The following is a 6,328-nucleotide window of genomic DNA, read 5'->3' on the forward strand; positions in this document are numbered from 1 at the left end:
AAACCTAACCTACCCCTAACAACCGAACTCGCGTCTTTCACCTATAAAAATCAGGTCGTTTCGGATACGGCTTCAATATCACATTAGCCGCCCCCTAACCCGGCCCTTAACTTCAAACACGCCGGCGGTCCTGACGGAGGCATGAACCATCTGAGGCCGGAGTAATGTATCCATTTGAGGTCGTAGTTATGTACCATTTGAGGTCGTAGTTATGTACCATTTGAGGTCGTAGTTATGAATCATCAGGGTTATGAACCATCTGAAGTCTTACTTATTAACCATCTGAGGTCGTAGTTATGAACCATCTGAAGTCGTACTTATTAACCATCTGAGGTCGTAGTTATGAACCATCTGAAGTCGTACTTATTAACCATATGAGGTCGTAGTTATGAACCATCTGAGGTCGTAGTTATTAACCATCTGAAGTCGTACTTATTAACCATATGAGGTCGTAGTTATGTACCATTTGAGGTCGTAGTTATTTAAAAATAATAATTATACAAAGACAAATAATAAACCAAAATAAAACAAAGAACGAAATATACATCACAATAAACCAGAAAGAAAAAAAACAAGGACAACAAACAATCAAACAAAAATAAAACCAAAACAAACAACCCCCTCAAAAAACAACAATAAAACAAAGAAACAAATAACCTAAACCACAATAAGATAAAAACATACCAAACATTATAAACCCAAAATTAAAACACTAAACCCAGTCATTAAACCTAACCTAACCGCCTAACCACAACCCCCAACCCCTTCACCTGACCTCATACAGACCCCCACTCCTCTTTCCAGCAGTACTAACGACCCTCTCCACCTCCCTATACTGCTCCAATCACCCCATTCAACCCTCTAACGACACGACTCTTAATCACCTGCCTATCTTTCTTTTCATGAATTGGCAAATATTCATATGATAGACTAGTATTTTTATTATGCTAGTTTAAGGGAGTATAATGGTTAGTGAATAAGTGTCTTTCTGATTGTCTGTCTGTCTGTGTCTTTCTGATTGTCTGTCTCTCTGTCTGTCTGTCTTTCTGATTGTCTATCTGTCTGTCTGTCTGTCTATTTATTTGTACATCTATATATCTCTTAGTTTCTATGTATGTATGTATGTATGTATGTATGTATGTATGTATGTATGTACCTACCTCCCCTACATACCACACCAACATCACCATTCATCACATCACCACTACGCCATCATCACTACCACGCCATCATCATCACCACCACCACCACACCACATCAACATACCACACCAGATCAACATACCACACCACTACCATACACCAACCACACCACTACCCTACACCACCATACCACCACCATACCACTACCATACCACTATACCACATCGCCATCAACACACCAACCACACTACTACCCTACGCCATACCACCACCATACCACTACCATACCACTATACCACATCGCCATCAACACACCAACCACACTACTACCATACACCGCCATACCACCACACTACCATGCCACAATCCAAGGCATCATGGTACCATACTCGCCAGGAGGGAGGCGCCACCTATGAGATATGAACACTCAACGTCATCGGGGAAAAAAAAAGACCCACATGATTCTCAAGCAACTGAAATCGGAAAGCAAAATCGGATGGGAAAATCGGGTCGGGGCAGTCAAGATTCCAACGAGAAATGACAAGGTTTATGTGTTACGTGCGGTGCTGTGGGGTGATTGAGGCGAGGTTGAGCGGGAAGGAGAGGGGTTGAGGCAGGGTGGATGGGGAGTGGAGGGGTGGAGGGCTGGAGGGTGGAGGGTGAGGAGGGTGGAGGCGGGGGTTCAGTGGAGGGTGAAGGAATAGGTGATGGTGAAAGGCGGAGGGTGGGGGTGATGGAGGAGAGAGTGTGTAAGGGATGAAGAGATGAGTGAGAGGAGGTGAATGGAAAACAGAGAGGATATGGATGAGAGAGAGAGAGGGAGAGAGAGAGAGGTGGGAGGGAAGGAGGGAGGTGGGAGGGAAGGAGGGAGGTGGGAGGGAAGGAGGGAGGAAGGTGGGAGGTAAGGAGGGAGGTGGGAAGGGGGAAACAAGAATGAGAGAGATCTTAATCTAGAGCACGGTGACCAAGGTGACGCTACCACCATTCTCACTACCACCATCATCACTCTCACCACCACCACTATGATCACTCTCACCACCACTATGATCACTCTCACCACCACTATGATCACTCTCACTACCACTATCACCACCACCATCATCACTATCACCACTACCACTACCTCCATCCCTAGTGTTAGCAGAACAGGTAAGCTGAGTGAGGTCTGGGAGTGAGGGTCACGCTGAATAAAACCCTTCTCACGAGTGTCCGGGCCAAGCAGGACTCGAACCCTTGACATACTGTTGAGAGATACGCACGTTACCACTCTACCACCAACGTAATTAACTCCTATTTTGAGTACCTAACCTAACCTAACCCACCATAAACATCACTATACATTATTACTAACACCATCACTACTACCACCATCACTACTACCACCACCATTACTACCACCATCACCACTACCACCATCACTACTACAACCACTACCACCATCACTATTACAACCACCACCACTACCACCATCACTACTACAACCACTACCACACCACTACCACCGTCACTACCACTACCACCACACAGGGCGGTCTGGTGTGGTGCTGGCGGGTAATTACTGAAGGCCCGGGCATTAGTAGAGGGAGTGGGGAGCTGAATGTATTGTGGGGAGGAGGAGGAAATGGGGAGGAGGTGCAGGAGGAGGAGGAGGAGGCAGCGTGTGGGGGGGAGGAGGTAAGGTGCAGCGGAGGAGGAGGCAGCGGTGTGGGGAGGGGGAGGAAGGGCAGCGGAGGAGGAGGCAGCGGTGTGGGGGGAGGGGGGAGGGAGGGGGAGGAGGAGGGTGTGGGGAGGAGGAGGAGGCAGGGGTGTGGGAGGAGGGAAGCAAGGGGTGGGAGGAGAGGAGGAGGCATGGGAGGAGGAGGCGGCGGCAACAGTGAGGGTGGAGGAAACAGCGGTAAGGGAGGAGGAAAAATAAAACCGCATTCACCTTCACTTAACAGCTCCCATCTTGCCAGACAATCTTCACGATACAAAACTGACTAGGGTTAGGTTAGGTTAGGGTTGTTAGGGGTAGGGTTGGTTAGGTAGGGTGGGGGTAGGGCTGCATGGTTGGGTTAGGTTGTGTTGGGTTGTTAGGTAGGGTTGGGTTAGGGGTTGGGGTTGGGGTTAGGGGTAGGGTTGGGTTGGGTTGGGTTGGGTTGGGTTGGGTTAGGTTGGGTTAGGTTGGTAGGGTTGGGTTGGTTAGGTTAGATTAGATTAGATCAGGTTAGGATTGAGGTTAGGTTAGGTTAGGTTGGGTTGTAGGTTAGATCAGATTCAGGTAGGATTGTTAGGTAGGTTAGGGTGAGTTAGATTATATATATTATATTAGATTAGATCAGGTTAGGTTAGGTTAGGTTGGGTTAGATTAGATTAGATCAGGTTAGGTTGAGTTAGGAGATTAGATTGATCGTAGTAGATTGGGTTAGGTTAGGTTAGGTTAGATTATATATTATATTAGATTAGATCAGGTTAGGGTTAGGTTAGGGTTGGGTTAGGTTAGATTAGATTAGATCAGACTGTGATCAGGTTAGGCTGTTAGGTTAGGCTGGGGTTAGTTAGATAGGTTAGGCCGGGTCAGGTGTTTGATCATCAGGCCTAAATAAGCAGGGGGAGGGTATATTCAGGTGATACAACACTATGGGTGGAACAGATACAGTGTGTGGACCGGGACACTACACTATGGGTGGAACAGATACAGTGTGTGGACCGGGACACTACACTATGGGTGGAACAGATACAGTGTGTGGACCGGGACACTACACTATGGGTGGAACAGATACAGTGTGTGGACCGGGACACTACACTATGGGTGGAACAGATACAGTGTGTGGACCAGACACAATACTATGGGTGGAACAAATAGTGTGTGAACCGGGACACAATAACACCTGCTGTAGGCGAGTGGTGTCCCGGTCCAGAGCAGTTTAATTCACGCTAGACCTTCACTAATGAGTTACCTGCACATTAATAACCGCAGGTGTATCCACTGACCAACACACATGCACGCACGCACATACACACGCACACATTGTCCCACCTCCTTCCATTACTCTAGTTCCGAACACACTCCAGGTTGTAGATTCCACGAAGCTCCTCGGCGTCACCATAGACAACAAACTAAATTGGAAACCACACGTCAGTGAAGTTGTCAAATCCTCCAGTTTCCGTTCCACCTCCGCCGACTCAAGTCCTCGAGTTCTGCACCGAGCCCTCAGTGTTTACACAACATTCATACTTCCCAAGCTCACCTATGCCTCCCCCACCTGGTCTTCCTCCATAAATGCCACACAACGTAAACACCTAGAAAAGTGCAAAGAGGGCATGCAAGATTATTCTCCCTTCCTACTCCACATATCAAGAAGCGCTCAACACACTACACTTTCGACTCTCACTGACCATCAGCACGACCATCTGCAAATTTGGTAAGAAGCTTCTACACCATCCTCGACACCGGCCCTACTACCACCTGAGATCCCTAGCCTGAGAATTGCTGTTCGACACCACAACCGCATCCAGCCCATACGTGCACGAACTGATCGCTATAAGAACAGCCCAGTCCCAACCATTGTAAAAATTATCAATAACTTGTAATAGACCAGTGTATCTACCCCAGTAAACACTACTTCTTTGCACTGTCACTATGTTGAAATGCACTGTAGTTTGAGCTTTTCCCCATCTAGTTATTATATATCTTATTTATATCACTTATGTTACTTGTATATTATTTGTAATTCGAAACCCATTCCCCAAATATGTAACTGTATATTTTCAGCCTTCTGGCTGCCAAGTTCTTTCAATAAACCGTTAATTATTATTATTATTATTATTATTATTATTACACACACACAGGTAACGGTGTAGACGTGGGCGGAGTGAGGGTGGTCATCTTCCCAAGGTCAGAGAAAAAAGCACCCTAGCAACAGTCTGACACCACCTGTATGTCTGGCCCCACCTGTATGTCTGGCCCCACCTGTATGTCTGGCCCCACCTGTATGTCTGGCCCCACTGTGTATGTCTGGCCCCCACCTGTATGTCTGGCCCCACCTGTATGTCTGCACCACCTGTATGTCTTCACCACCTGTATGTCTGGCCCCACCTGTATGTCTGGCCCCACCTGTATGTCTGGCCCCACCTGTATGTCTGGTCTCACCTGTATGTCTGTCACCACCTGTATGTCTGTCACCACCTGTATGTCTGGCCCCACCTGTATGTCTGTCTACCTGTATGTCTGGCTCCCACCTGTATGTCTGGCCCCACCTGTATGTCTGGCCCCACCTGTATGTCTGTCACCACCTGTATGTCTGGCTCCACCTGTATGTTGTCATCTCACCTTATGTCTGGCCCCACCTGTATGTCTGTCACCACCTGTATGTCTGTCACCACCTGTATGCTCATTCCCACCATGTCTGTCACCACCTGTATGTCTGACCCACCTGTATGTCTGGCCCCACCTGTGCATGTCTGGCCCCACCTGTATGTCTGGCCCCACCTGTATGTCTGGCCCCACCTGCATGTCTGGCCCCATCCTGTATGTCTGGCCCCACCTGTATGTCTGGCCCCACCTGTATGTCTGGCCCCACCTGTATGTCTGTCACCACCTGTATGTCTGGCCCCACCTGTATGTCTGGCCCCACCTGTGCATGTTCACCTGTATGTCTGGCCCCACCTGTATGTCTGGCCCCACCTGTATGTCTGGCCCCACTCATGTCTGGCCCCACCGTATGTCTGGCCCCACCTGTATGTCTGGCCCCACCTGTATTGTCTGGCCCCACCTGTATGTCTGGCCCCACCTGTATGTCTGGCCCCACCTGTATGTCTGTCACCACCTGTATGTCTGGCCCCACCTGTATGTCTGGCCCCACCTGTATGTCTGGCCCCACCTGTATGTCTGGCCCCACCTGTATGTCTGGCACCACCTGTATGTCTGGGTCTCTACCTGTATGTCTGGCCCACCTGTATGTCTGGCCCACCCCTGTATGTCTGGCCCCCACCTGTATGTCTGGCCCCACCTGTATGCTGTGCTCCCACCTGTATGTCTGGCCCCACCTGTATGTCTGGCACCACCTGTATGTCTGGCCCCCACCTGTATGTCTGGCCCCACCTGTATGTCTGGCCCACCTGTATGTCTGGGTCTCACCTGTATATGTCTGGCCCCACCTGTATGTCTGGCCCCCACCTGTATGTCTGGCCCCACCTGTATGTCT

This window comes from Homarus americanus, unplaced genomic scaffold, assembly GCF_018991925.1.
Source record: "Homarus americanus isolate GMGI-L3 unplaced genomic scaffold, GMGI_Hamer_2.0 scaffold29518, whole genome shotgun sequence".
Classification (NCBI taxonomy): Eukaryota; Metazoa; Arthropoda; class Malacostraca; order Decapoda; family Nephropidae; genus Homarus; species Homarus americanus.